This window comes from Protopterus annectens, chromosome 7.part0 (assembly GCF_019279795.1).
Source record: "Protopterus annectens isolate FY-2018-M chromosome 7.part0, PAN1.0, whole genome shotgun sequence".
Taxonomy (NCBI): domain Eukaryota; kingdom Metazoa; phylum Chordata; order Ceratodontiformes; family Protopteridae; genus Protopterus; species Protopterus annectens.
Genome location: NC_056739.1, coordinates 1369433983 through 1369449693, shown reverse-complemented (window position 1 = coordinate 1369449693; position 15711 = coordinate 1369433983).

The following is a 15711-nucleotide window of genomic DNA, read 5'->3' as shown; positions in this document are numbered from 1 at the left end:
GCATGGGACCAATAGATTGTTATATGGTCAAGCCTAAAATGGTGCCTCTTTCACAGGGAAAACAAGTAGCAAATGCCAGTAAAAACTAAAAGTCTTTAAATGTCACTTTTTCATGAACATAGTAAAATGTACACATTGCCAACACTGCAAAGTAAAAGAAACACAATTTCTCTACAGAAAAAAAAATGGTTATCAGTTACTTTGAACAACTTTTAAAATGACAAGAAAAAAAGAGTGTTCCCATTTAAAAGTACAGTACAGTCTCATGACAGTCCATTAAAACACAAACTCCTAGCTTTAAAATAACTTTTCTGAAGATTAAAGTTTTAATAATAAACAAAAATTATTAAATGAAAGCAGCCCTGGGCGAGTACTATAAACCAACATCCCACCCCCTCAACTCTTTAGAAGAGAAAAAAGCACTTAATTCACTGTAATAATATGATCAATAAGCAATTGGCTTATTACAGTTAGGTAAAAGACCCCCCCCCCAAAGTTCTTATATTCAAGAGGAATAAACACAAGGACATGACTTCCAACTAGGTGGCCAGATGCACAACACCCCCCCCCCCCCATCCTGCTCCAGCCATTCAGGTCCCGTTTCTGCATCTCTGTCCCCGAACTTCCTTCAGTATACCCTGCCTGCACAGAGTGCTACACTGCTCATACTTTAATTTAAAAAAAATGCTCATTTTTAAACTGCAGCAAACTGCTTGCTACAGTTTATACCCTGCCTGCAAAGAGTGCTACAGTGCTCAGGTTTTAGTTAAAAAAAAAATATATATATTTTGAACTGTAGCAAACTGCTTGCTACAGTTTGGACCACACACAGAGCACTACAGCTCTCAGGTTTGACTGCAAATGCAATACTGGATTTTATAAGCCAGTATTGTATTAAAGAAAGATCTAGATCAGCTGATTGCACCCCACAACACTTTGCACCTGCTGCAGTTGCCCCTGTCGCCCCCACCCTAGCTACACTGCTGAATTACACTTATCTACCCAGCAAAGGAACAGCACAAGCCAACCATCAATACTTCAAAGCCTCAGAGGTGTGTACTCTTTGTTGGCAGTAAAGCTCTGAAGGGCTTGGTGCCCAAACTTGTCTTTTAGTCAGCTCAGCTCAAGCTGCCTGACAGTTTGGATGTGTGGAAGGTACCCTGAAGCTTTGGAAGCTGACCATCCATTATATCCTTGACAGGATATAACTCATATAGCTAAGGCTGTTGCAGCAGTGATCAATATAACTAACATCAACACATAACACTGGAGAAAAGCTAAGGAACATTTTACAAAATAGTAAAGATATGCCTGGAGGGATATATAACATCCAAGCTTTTTGTTCCTAAAACTTTTATGTTACTCTGTAAATGCCTGCTTAATTTTAAAACAGCAGCACTTTCTTCAGCTTTAGCAGCTGCACAAGTACATAACGTCTTGTATAATGCTGAAATGTTGAGGTGTAGCATAGTATGATCTATATAACATGTTACTCCATTTTTGTGCATCTGTCAGTCTGTTCTGAACCTTTGCTTGTAAGCGACAGCCACTTAATATTTATGTATTATAACTGTTGTAGAATATGTAACTAAGAGCGTCATCATTTTTCCCATGCAGCCTCTTAATAATGTCACTGATGTAGACACTAAAGAGAAATGAAGTTAGGGAATTATAAGGTTAAGTATCGCGATGTGGCACACATCCTCCATTGGCTATCACTGAGCCCACAACCAAGTAAAATGTAGGAGCATGAGGAAATACACTGGATCAGATGTACAACTAAAACATGACTTGATTAACAGCTCTTATGGAAGGGTGCTCCAAACACATTACATTAGGTTAGAGAGTGCAGTTTTTCAGTACATTAAAAGCTCCATGCACATAGGTTCATAGGTAGCTACTAGGCTATCGTCCCTGGGGGCCTATATAAGTCTAGCCAAAAAAGTTCCCTGGCTTTCACCACCCAAGAAAGTTATTTTCCTGTGCCCTTGTCTAGCAGAGCCACAGAAGTGATCCCCGGGTTGAATTTCCTATTTCCCATCCAATTGTCAAGATTTTTCTTAAAGAGGGCTAATGAGGAGCATGGAAAGTCTCTGAGACCTCCAGCATGTTCTGTTTATTGTGGTGGCAAGGTTTAGGACCCTGGAGTATGTGGCTCAGAGGGATTGGGGTTTCTTTAAGTGTAGCATGTCCAACAGATCTGGGTTTGACATGGCTTTGTATGTTAGGCAGAGGTCACTTCTGAGTAGGTGATAGGTGACAGAGTAGAGCTGGAGTTTTTTGAGACGGTCTGCGTATGGCATCTGTTTGAGGCCAGTAATCCTTTTAGTGAGGTATTTCTGTGGCCTTTCTAGTTGTTGTAGATGTCTTGCATGGTACATGCCAAATGGGGCATTGTACTCTATAATGGGTCTATAATGGGTCTGATGAGGGATGAGTAGAGAGGAACAATTACCTCATTTTTTTCTGGAGGTGAACCCCTTTGTGATGAGGTGTGCCACATAGAAGGATTTCCTAACTACTGTGACGATGTGATTATCAAAGGAGAGACTACTGTACACCTGTGTCCCAAGGTCTCTTTTCACACTTTCAGTGTTTAGTAGGCTACCGCCTATGTGGCAGTTCATGGGTACAGTGTTTTTCCCAAAGGGGATGACAATGCACTTCTTGGCATTGGCATTGAGCTTGAGGCCATGACTTTGACACCAAGCATCAGTCTCAGTGAGGCCTCTTTGTAGAATGTCCACATCATTAGGCGATTCTATTATGGCACCTAGTTTGCAGTCATCTGCGAACTTCATTAGCCAAAGACCTGCTGTATTAGCCTGGACATCTGAGAAGTACATGCCAAACAGGTGAGGACCCAGGACTGAGCCCTGTGGTACTCCACTTGTCACTGGTCTGAAGTTGGATTTGGAGTTGGCTACTTTCACTGTGGGTTCTGTCAGTGAGCCAGTTGAGCCACCCATCTTGTGACATTGGGATTTATGCCCAGTCTAGTGAGTTTATCTACAATTCCAGAGTGGGGATGGTGCCGAAAGCCTTGGCGAGGTCAAGATAGGCTGTGTGCACCACCTTATCCTCATCCACGGCTCTGGTGACTGATTCAAAAAGTCAGTCAGGTTTAGGAGACATGACCTACCTTTTACAAACCCAAACTGAGGGGGTCCAGAGTTTGGAGGTTACCTATGTCCTTGTTTATAAGCTCCAAGATGATACATTCTATGGCCTTGCAGACCAGGCTCATCAGGCTAATGGTGTGATAGTTCCCGGGGTCCATGGTGGCACCCTCTTTGTGGAATGGGATAATTGTTGCTGTGCACCATTCAGTAGGCACAAAGCCTGAAGTGAGGCTATGAACGAACATGGTACTTAGGTGGGGTGTGAGCTCATTCTGTAGTTCATGCAGAATGCAGCCTGGGATGTTGTCAGGTCCCATGGATGCTGTGTTCTTGGCTTTGGAGAGTGTGGTCTTTACTTGTGCAGTCGTGATTACAGGGGCTTTGCATTCTTCCGGTATAGTGATGGGCCCTTTGGGAGGTGGGGGGGTGAAGTTTGCACTGAACCTATCTGCCAGGATGTTGGCAATATCAGTTGGTTCTGTATATCTAGTGCCATTGTGGTATAGTTCAGAGCAGATCTGAGTGCCACCATTGAGATTCTTTACATAGCTGTAGAATGCTTTGTGGCTGTCTTTAGAATCAGTGGTGATTTTATTTTCATAACTAGCTTTGGAGGATTTTATGAGGGATCTCACCTTCTTATTGAGGCTGACCAGGGAGTTCCTGCAATCAGGGGATTTTACTCTTTTTTGCAACAGCTTCTTCCTTCTGTTGTAGAGTTTGTTTATAGCAGGGGACCACCAGATTGGCTTTCTTTTTTTGGAGGATAGCATCTTCTGTTGGGGATGGCACAATCCATGCACTTGTGCATGTGCTTATACAGCGCAGTTGTATAAGATTCAGCAGTTGTATCCCTATTTTCCATCTGTATGGGTGTCGTGAAGCTTGCCACTTCTGTCTTAAGAAGCTTGAAGTTGGCTTTAGAGATGTTTTTCATGATGGTTTCCTTAATGGAGGGTGGGGTGGGACATTGATGTCTAGGGTGATTAGCTTGTGGTCAGATATGACCAGCAAGGAGTTGACCTCTGGTGTGGAACATCGGTTGCCCATATTGGTAATGACCAGGTCCAGGATATTGCTGCCCCTGAGGGGGGTATGGACAAGCTGATCCAGGGCATTGGAATTTATGAATTCCAGAAAGCATTGAGCAAATGAGTTAGTACATGAGTAGTTTTCCCAGTTTTAGACTTCTAGCATTGAATAGCATTACCCTCAGATTTTGCTTGCTTATACCTGCTATGGTGGTGAGTTTATCATTTGAACCTTGCCTAAAAAAAGTGCTATAGAGGTGGTAAGAGCCTTAGCCAGTATCCGGAATCCCAGGGGCATCAGGTGCAGGCCATCTCTGACAAAGCATAGCGGTTTGTCGATCATCTCGTCCCAGACAGACAGACACTGGATCCCCTTAGAATGACACCAGAAGCTTAGCCAATTGTTTAAGTCAATCATTTTGTCCTTGTATTGTGGTATCATTCTGGGTGATGGTAGGATGCTATTCAGGGCTAGGGTCATACCTGCCTAGACTACATGATCAGAGAGCTCCTCCATGTCTCTTTTCATGTAGACATCTCAGGTCATTCACACCAACATGGACAATGACAGAGTCATATTTGTACTTGTTGTGGAGCGACCTGAGTGCTTGCATTATGTGGTGGATCCTGGCACCTGACAGGCAACTGACAGTAACTTTCTAAAACCCGGCTTCAGGAGCATTTAAGAGATATAAAACATAAAAAAATGGATAGTCCTGTCGCTGTACATTTTAAGGAGTTTCATAATAGTGATCCTAAAGATCTGTTAGCTACAGTTTTAGAAAGTCTGAGTATAAATATATGTGAAGAAAAAGTAAAATCTACACTATTGTATAAAGAAACAGTTTTTATACTAAAGTATGATACTATGACACCTAGAGGTATGAATTCAGATTGCAATTGGAAAGTTTTTTTATAATGAATTGTATAATTATATTATTGTTTGTATAATTGAATTATTTAATTGAATTATTTTATTGATAGATATATATAAGATGTTGGAATGTTAGTTGATTGTATTCCCTTGGAAGGCGAAGGCCGAGGCGCTAGGGTCAGTAACTTGTGTGCAATAAATTACTGGAACTGGATCTATTGTCGTGATTTTTGGATTATTTCTGTTTCTCTAAAGTGGTTTTTCATTTGACAGTAACTTTCTACTTGTTTAGCCTAGTAAGTGGGACATCAGTATGCCTGACTATAGAGTCACCTATGACTAGTGTGTTGGGTATGTTGTTTTGCCATATGGGCTGAGGTTGAGTGGCACACTGATTTTGTGGGCTATGTGCCATTTGGGTAGTGTTGGGGGGGGGTTGCTTGCATTTCAGTTTTGGAGGTCTCTGTTGTTTGGGCAGATTTTTATTGAGAGCCTCTGTGAATGTAGGTGTCTGTATTTTGTTGCTATGTGTGGGTTTAGGTGGTGTAGGTTTTGATGAACTATGTGTTGAGTGTGGTGTGGTGCAGGTGTTTACCTTCTCCTCTTGACTGTTTAGTACAGTCTTGGCTGGAGAGAGCTTGGCTTCCAGTTTGGCTATATAAGTGCATCTCTCACAGGTTGTAGTGTTGGGCGGTAAGAGGAAAGGGTTGTCAGTGTACATGCGGCAGTTGCTACATTGCCCCAACATGCCCATATTCATCAGATGAACAGGGGAGAATACCAGGAGCTGACCCTTACACATGTCTGGACAGGTGCTTATTAATTTAAGTACTAAAAACTGTTTTCCTCCTAAAAGTGAGGAAAGTTGAGTGCTGCAGTAATTTCTAGATTATTTAGTGCTTACAACGAGTTTTGAACAAGTGCTGAGCACAAGGAAGACAGTTTTGAGTACTAAAGCTAGAAAACTGGCTAGTTCTAAGGGAAAATTTGAGGAGCAGACTTTCTGGCACCAGGAATAGTTTAACCCTAGTTAAACAGCGCTGTTCGAAGCATAAAACCGCGCAAACATGGGTTTTAAAACAGAAAGATAAAAGGGATAGAAATAGCCCTAAATGGCCAATAAAACTACAGATTCTGAGTTGAAACCACTCCACCAGCAACAGATAGGCTGCTCAAAGCTCACCACTCTCACTGATGAACAGAGAAGCTTCCTTCTATCTTAGTAAGGTCTGGGCAACACAGAAACTACAAAACAGACCAGAATTCAGCAAAATCTGAAAACCGGACTCTTCTGGTTATAGAAAGGTGGGAAATGAGTAGAGAGGTAGGATTTTTTTTTCTTCAAAAATTAAAACAGATATAGTAATACAAACACTTTTAAAGCAGAAAAATGGTTATCGCACTTGAGTGTGTAGCCCTCAACAGTTTAACAGTTGAAAAACACTTAAAAATGATCAGTTAAAGTGCAAACAGTATCAGAATTCAAAAACAGTTCAAATAAGTTGCAAAGTTAATAAAAAACACTCTGAATAGTGTGGCTAGTGAAAATAAGCAATAAAAATCAACACAGAGGTACTTAATCCACTCAAAGTCTCCCTTTTCTCTTTCTGCTGCTGTAGAACTCTGCAGGGCACCCAGCCAGGATCTTGCTGAGGTAATACAAGTGCAAAAACTGCGCAAACATGGGTTTTTAAACAGAAAGATGAAAGGGATGGAAAGAGCCCAAAATGGCCAATAAAACTACAGATTCTGAGTTAAAACCACTCCTCCAGTGTCAGATAGGCTTCTCAAAGCTCACCACTCTCACTAATGAATAGAGAAGCTTCCCCTATCTTAGAAAGGTCTGGGCAACACAGAAACTACAAAAAAACCCATAATTTAGCAAAATCTAAAAACAGGACTCTACTGGTTATAGAAAGGTGGGAAACGAGTAGAGCGATATGATTTTTTTGTTGGTTTTTTTTTCAAAAATTAAAACAGATACAGTAAAACAAATACTTTTAAAGCAGAAAAATGGCTATTGCACTTAAGTGCGTAGCCCTTAACAGTTCAACAGTTGAAAACACTTAAAAATGATCAGTTAAAGTGCAAACAGTATCAGAATTCAAAAAAAAGTTCAAATAAGTTGCAACGTCAATAAAAATCCCTTGGAATACTGCAGCTAGCGAAAATAAGCAATAAAAAGCAAAACAGGGGTATCCACTCAAAGTCTCCCTTTTCTCTCTCTGTTGCTGTAGAACTCTACAGAACACCCAGGCAGGATCTTGCTGAGGTAACACAAGCGCAAAAACCACGCAAACATGTTTTTTTAAACAGAAAGATGAAAGGGATATAAATAACCCAAAATGGCCAATAAAACTACAGATTCTGAGCTGAAACCACTCCTCCAGTGACAGATAGGCTGCTCAAAGCTCACCACTCTCACTGATGAACAGAGAAGCTTCCTTCAATCTTAGTATGGTCTGGGCAACACAGAAACTACAAAACAGCCCAGAATTCAGCAAAATCTGAAAAACGGACTCTACTGGTTATAGAAAGGTGGGAAACGAGTAGAGAGATAGGATTTTTTTTTTGTTTTTGTTTTTTTCAATAATTAAAACAGATACAGTAAAGCAAATACTTTTAAAGCTGAAAAATGGCTATCGAACTTGCGTGTGTAGCCCTCAACAGTTCAACAGTTGAAAAACAGTTAAAAACAATCAGTTAGACAGTTTTATAAACTTTAACACCACCACAGGAATGGGGGGGGGGCAGTTTCAGAACAGATGAGAAAACAGCAAACAATGTCAGCAAATATATAAAATAATTCAGTCAGGCAAACATTAAGACAATGCAAAACTCTGAAAAGTGCCAAGAAATATACTTATCACGATATAGTTCCAGATTGTTTGAGAAGCACTCCAGTGAGAACACAAGGAGATTCTAACAGTGTATGCAGGAATTTACAAATAGGGACTATTTTTAAATCAGCAAGCCTTGAAACAATCAGATAACACAAAAGCTGTTAGGCCAGTTTTATAAAATTTAACACCACCATAGGAATAGGGAGGAACCAGTTTCAGAACAGATGAGAAAACAGCAAACAGTGTTAGCAAATATATAAAATAATTCAGTCAGGCAAAAATTAAGACAATGCAGAACTCTGAAAAGTGCCAAGAAATATACTTATCATGATATAGTTCCAGATTGTATGAGAAGCACTCCAGTCGGAATACGAGATTCTAACAGTGTACATCTGCATAATGAAAGCTACAGCAATGTGCATTTCTTCCCAGTGTTGATTTTAAGTGGTGATTTTCCACAATGCTGGAGCACTTTGACTGTTTAGTGATTTGATACATAACAGACCCTGCATTTCTTAAGCATTAAGACTATAATGCATGCCAGTACAAATGAATATCTGCCAAGAAGCACATCATGTATCTTCAGTCACACATGACATGAGATTCATTTAAGGGACATCCTATATTTGAGTTAAGCACCTGCAGCATGAACCAAGCAGCACCTATCCTTATATATTTGAGTTTCTGATGTTATAGCACAGAGCTGACAAAGTTGAAACTCACCAGCAATAATCTTGCTTTTCACACAAAACATAGTGGTTGGCACAGAAATAACCCTTGCTAATTAGCACTTTTGCAAGAGGTTCATTATTGAGACTACAGGGGCATTAATTCAGACCTAAACTGATTTTAGAATTTATCAACACATTTGAGTTTGCATTCAGTTGCAAGAACAGCTTATTCTGCTGGAATCCTAAATAATTATACTTCATGGATAAACAGTAATTTTGAACAAAAAATCCAAATATGCATATGATGGAGTGAGACTCTGTCTGTATATATAAGGCTTCCACTACAGGTCAACAAAGATCAAACTGCCAATTACTTAAATCAACAAACTATGATACCTGTAAAAAAGGTTGGTAAAAAAGACAGTTTTAGCTATTTTTGCATAGAGAAAGCCTACCTCAAGCTCCCCCATGTGGGAGGTAAACACCCACAACCCCCACACTTGTGTATATATATATATATATATATATATATATATATATATATATATATATATATATATATGTATATATATATATATATATATATATATATATATATATATATCTATATATATATGCTAACTCCATGGTGATATCAAATCAAAAAAGGGAAAATTACCCCAAAAAGGATATAACTGCTGGCATATCTTGCTGACAACTATTTCCTGTGGAGGCATTCCAATCCTGTGCCTTCAGTCTTGGGCAGTTGACACTCAAGAAATCAAACAATCCATTAATTGGGTAGCCATGCACAAGACAGATAACCCTCATTATACACCAGATGCACATAGTCAAGGGGTTTAGTCCTGACATTCAGTTACTGTTGGGTTTATATGTTCTTTCCATGTCGGTGTGAGTTTTGGCCTCATTAAAATGTCCACCTTAATTCTGTATTTATTCTTACCCTTCTGGATGAAAAGGGTCTATGGACTGGCTAATTTACCAAATTAAAAATTCTAACTGAATAAATAAACATAAAATAGATTGCATACATATTACTATAATACTGATTTTAGTCAAAAACTGCCATTATTCGATTGACACAGACAGTACAATATGTATAGCACCAAGAAAAATGTATTATGGGCACTTCTGCAGACAGAGTGTAAAAAGTTATTTGATACACTTACATTAGTATGTCTTGGTCTTCCATATTCGCTATAGAATAGTAGTAACAAAGCAGTTTTAGGTTTCCTGGGTCCCAACACATATATCTAAAACAAAACTAATTTGCCTGAGGCCCAGATTGGCAGACATTTTTGGTTTTGTATTCTCACCTAGTGGGACACTACAGTTCACAACAGTAAAGATTTACATACCATTCAGGTTGACAGTGAATGTAATATTCCCCTAGAAAAAAAAAAAAACAAATCCAGCACACGGCATCTCTTTTTTATGTACAAATCTGCCATAATCTCTTTAATAAAGAATGCCACATGTCGAAGCTGATACTCCTAATGGGATAGCCAGGTGTCTGATTACAGCTAATGTCCTCATTATTTACAGAACCATCTGAGCTTTCATCAAGTAATTACCTGAAGACAACAGACAACATGTCAATAAAATGGGAACTGTCGCCATTATTTCTGTCATAAAGTAAACACTGCATCTTTAAATTGGAGCATATAGCCCAACCGATGAATAGTCTTATAACTTTAACAAGGCAGATAATACAAAACGTTTGCATGGAGTGCTTTATTTAAATATCATATTTATGCATTTTTCATTATAGATCTGTAAGCTGCCAACAGATGCCATGTACAAATACTAGCTGAAAATGCAAGCACATATTTGGAATTTTATTTCTTTACTTCTTACTGACTCTGAATTGCCTACTGTTTGGTAGAAACTCATGACTCACAAGAGCTTTTGAGTTCTTTGAGAGAAATGTATAATTTTATAACAATATATTTTCTCCAGAATAGTTTGTTTTCACTCCTGCTGTCCTGCTTCAAATTCTTTCACCTTCAAGTAACATCACAGCAGCAGCGATCTCTAAGGAAATACAGAATCCAGCCAACTTCACAAGAAAGCAGTAGTACACAGTAGTACAAAAATTAATTGGTTAACAGGATTAGGCAGATGTGCTCTCACAATGTCCGCATCCAGCTGTGAAATTGTATGCATTCTAAAAATATACTGTACTCATAATAACTAAAGCCATTGCTACTTTTCCATTATGAGATACTGAGCGTATAGTCTTCAAGTGGTTTCAGTATGCAGAACACACCTGTTTCATATTCCAGGTTAAGTATTCCTGCACTTAGTAACAGTGTGAAAAATAATTAGATACTTTTATTAGTAAGCATTGCCACTTTTACAAGGTTACTCAACACTGCTGTTGGTTTCCATCACTTCTTAGTGCTGTTATTACTTCCAGAATGCAAAGAAACAGGCTAATTCATGGTCAAGGGCCTGCAAAATTGCAGAGCATGGTTCTGATCTCCTGAAATGCTAGCAATCTACCAGAAGAGAAATAGAAGGTGTGTAAACAGGAGTAGCAGAGCATTGAATAACCTTTGTGTTACACAGTCACCATACTAGAGAATTAGATGAGGTCAAGAAAATGGAAAACTTGGTGGTGGTAGTTTCTATTAAACCTAACCTAATCTCAAAACCGGTTACAAATATATTAAAACTAGACACAACCAACCATGTACTTATCAGTGAGAACAGGCTGCAAAACACACATATTTCACAGTCTCTGTAAAGAACTGACTGTAACCTACTTACTAGGAAACAAGAATCGGAGGCATTGTGAGCAGAATAAACAAAATCTAAGGCAGGTATCACATGCTCTTACTTTGTTTGGGGGTCATCAATATGAGAAGGTTATCACCCACTGACATACAGTCAGATATCTTGGGCTATACAATATTTTTGCCGACTTAAAAATTCCATATTTAATGAAATCCTGCATTGCCTTTAAATGACATCTAAATTTAAAACTAACATTCTACTATTCAGTTCAGTTCAGTTTGTTTGTGCTGGGGTACGCTGCACACCTGAGCTACTGATTTACTGGAATTGGACAACTATCTGATGCACTCAACACCAAAGCAGTGCCTTTTTTAAAACTTCTAAGTAATCTTGAAACCTGAAATACCATTAGTGGAGCTTTCTTCATTTGCAACTATTTTTGAAGTTTGCTGTTGTGAGACAAGAGGAACCTGCAGTGCTCTAAACATTTATTTGCTGTTATTTTGTTAGCACTCCCAGTTTCTCCAGCTGTGTTTGTGTATCTTATGTTTCTCTACACTGGGTGGCATTACACTTATTCGTGCTGAACTGTACTATGCTATATCTAGTGTACTGGACATGTAACCCATATTAAATAGTGACCAGCGTGGGAAACTATTCTTTGTTTCATTTTCAAAGAGTTGTATTATGATTTCTAGTTTTGTGGCAACTGGCACCTATATCCTGTGACATTTTTGCCTGTGCTGATAATTACAAAGATCTCTGAATTTCAGTACTGTGTTTACTAGTCCTGTGGCAATGTGTCTGTACCCTGCAGTGTTTCTACCTCACCATATCACTTTTAAATGCTGTGCATTACCTGAGCCTCAATGCTTTGTCATCTTTGTGCGTGCTGGGACCTTGTATCATTACTGAACTCATGCACTGTCCTCGGTTGTCTAGTGGTAACTGTGCATGTAGCTTATTTCATCTTTCCCAGTGCTGGTATCATGTATTACTTTTCAGTAGCCATACTATTGCAAGTTTTAAAGTTTTCATGCTATATCCTGTGTATTCTACTTCATACGTAGCACCTATATATATATACTCATTTGCACTACTAGTGCATATAGTCCAAGACCAAACCTGTAATTTTACTTTTCCTCTATCCGTGTGGCACTCAGTCTATTATTACTGTATCTCAGTTGGCTTAGTACCCCAATCCATTATTACTGAACCCTTAGTATATGTACTAGTGTTTTGACAACACTTTGCATCAAAAAAGCAGTACATTTTTTTCTGCTGCACTTAGTTGCCTTGCTATTTTTACTAGATATAAGTGTTTTTGTCCATCTTGATACATTTTTCTGTGTTTTATCTGAGTTTCAGTGATACAGCTAAAAGTGTTGTGTGTGTGTGTTTGTGTGTGTGTGTGCGTGTGTGTGCATGTGTGTGTGTGTGTGTGTGTGTGTGTGTGTGTGTGTGTGTGTGTGTGTGTGTGTGTGTGTGTGTCTGTATCTGACACGTATACATGCTCACATGTACACGTGCTTTTAATTGGTTTACTGATTATTTGCTCTATTTTTTCAGTTTTTTTTCTCACTTTCAAAGATATAATTACATACTAGATTAGGCTAGGTGTGTGGGTTGTCTTAAAGCTAATAGTGCTTATTTTGGTTTCTATAGTTTCTGGAAAGCTAGCATGATTGGTTAGAACTATAGCTCCAGAATCTCCTATCCAAAATTAACACTCCCCAAAAACAAAGAAGGACTAAATTTACCAGATTTTAAAATGTACTACTCAATCATTAACACTAACAGAATATTAAGAATAGCTGAACATAACCCATCAATGGAAAATTGGTCTCCTCTTTGGGTAACAATCTGTTATAGATATATTAAAGCTCTAGGTTTCAATCCCAAAGCACTTCCATTCCTGAATCCAAAAGAAATACAAACTTATAACATTATAGAGCCCTTAAAACATTCTATCAACTTAGCGCAAAAACTCTTTCAATTCTTGAACCTTGGACAAGCCATGACAATACTGCAACCCCTTCAAAAAAACCCAAATTTAAAAATAAACAATAAGATGCTGGAATTAGTCCCTATTCCCAGACTGAAAGATAAAACAATCCAATATATTTATCCTTACCTTAACTGCTCAATACAAGAAATGAGGACCAACTTAAACCTCCCTAAATCACACATAATAATCCTAAAACAAATCAAAGAACTGTGTTCTAGTTACCTCTAAAATACTACTATGACCAATAGTGACATAGAAACTTGTAGCAGGTTTTGGAAAACTATTATCACAACAAAGAAAACTATTACTAATTCATATAAAATGATAAATGAAATCAAATACCATAAAGACCTCCTCTTCTCTAACTACTGGAGAAAAATTAAACCATCCATAGATGATCAGCAAATAAGCCAGGCAATCAATCTAACACTGAAGAGTATACCCCTCAAAAAGATAGCATACACTCAGCTCATGATCAATAATAATGCATATTTTATACCTGCAATCCTACACAAATTTAACACATCAAAATCACTTTTCTGCCCACACTGTAAGGACCAGATAGCTGACTTAATCCATGTATTTTGGAGCTGTAAATGTCTCTATAAACTCTGGAACTCTCTCAAGGTACAATTACAAAAAATGGGTTATCAAACATCATTAACTTGGGAATTCACTCTATTACACATTCTCCCACCCAACATGCCAAAAAAACAAGCAAATAGACATTTAACAATCTTCCTACTAATGAAACTGTATATAGCTTCTAAATGGCTAGATACAATAAATATCTCTTGGGAGGGTTTTAAACAAGTAGCTATACAACACATTTTAGCTCATAAATAGTAATAGATAGGAACAAAAACATGAAATCCAGAGAAATTTGGGAACAAACCTTTAATATCATATTAGCATAATTCATCACACAGCAACTTAGAAATACACTCTAATGGAACCGAAGAACACATACAAGTTCAGATATTAAATAATAACTTGGATATTACGACTGTATATACTGTCTGTATACCTGTGGAATTAACAGTGAAAACATCTATGTACATAGTGTAAATAGATATGTTGTACGATCTATATCCTGTGGTATTGACATCAATGTATAACATATTTACATATATATATATATATATATATATATATATATATATATATATATACGGTCATGTAAGATCGTTTTTATCTGTGACATTTATTAATGTAAAAAGAAAAAGAAAAATCAGCTGTCACTGTTTTTTCATTTTTCTTGTTTGTTTTATACTGTGCATAGCTGGACAGAGGCACTTTCAATTTCTGTTTTACCTAATACAGTGTGACACACCCAAAGCCTGTGAGTAAGAATAACTATTGATACATACACTTGTGGGTAGCTGTGCATAACATCTTAACACTTTGAGGCATGCACAGTGTATTCCAGAAGTAGCTTCTAGCAGTCCAGAGCTGCAATTCAATGCCTAAATCAGCCCATAGCCACCCTACATGGCACAGACCCTTCAGATACTTAGCGTCCTCATACTGTGCTTATCACAGCTGCATAATAATCCAAATTACTTCTTTTATTCAACTAAATCTACATCAGCAACTTAGTCTACTGTTTAGCTGATACCTATCTCAATAACTATATAACTCTGAATTAAAATAAGCATTAAATGTATTTGTGAATCAAATTAAATTCTACTACTCATTGGATAATACAGAAGGTCAGCCTAATTTTTTCCCTTCTATTGGCAGTCTCATAGCCCTTGGTATTCTTTGGCAGTGTAGTAACTGCTTTATGCTCACATACAATAAATTCCTACTGAACGCAATCTGTTTATGAGAGCTGCAAGTGTTTGAGAGGCATGGAGGGCTCATTCTCACAAAAAAATAAGACTGTACTCTACATACTCTATTCTGATACAGTGGAATGTTGTATACTGATGCTGTAACCAGTGCATCCTAGACCTGCAAGGATTAAGCCTTAGCAAAAATCAAACACCTCATCATATCCAAATACACCTTCAGCAAGTAGACACCAAGAGATAAATGGTCACAAATCCAGTACATCTGGGTATCACAAACAAAAACATTTTAGTGATCTATGTATTCGTCTTTCCAAATGAGACATGTTGATTCTCCATCAACTTGGCTGAAACACGGTGACAGTGAAATTTCCTCTGGGTGACAGGATCCCAAATGTCTCAAGGGTCCTTAGGACACTTTCACCAGACAAATATAATTATAGCATGTGGCTGTAAATGTGGGGTGAATGACTTGAGGAGTAAAACCTAAAGAATATGCAGTGAGAATCCTTCCTTCCTTCTCCAAGAATGATGCCTAGATAAAAAGAAAAGATAATTGAATTCAATATTTGGCAGAATACTGGGTGTCATTCAAGAGGAATCCAGTACTGGCCAGCATGCATCAAGATG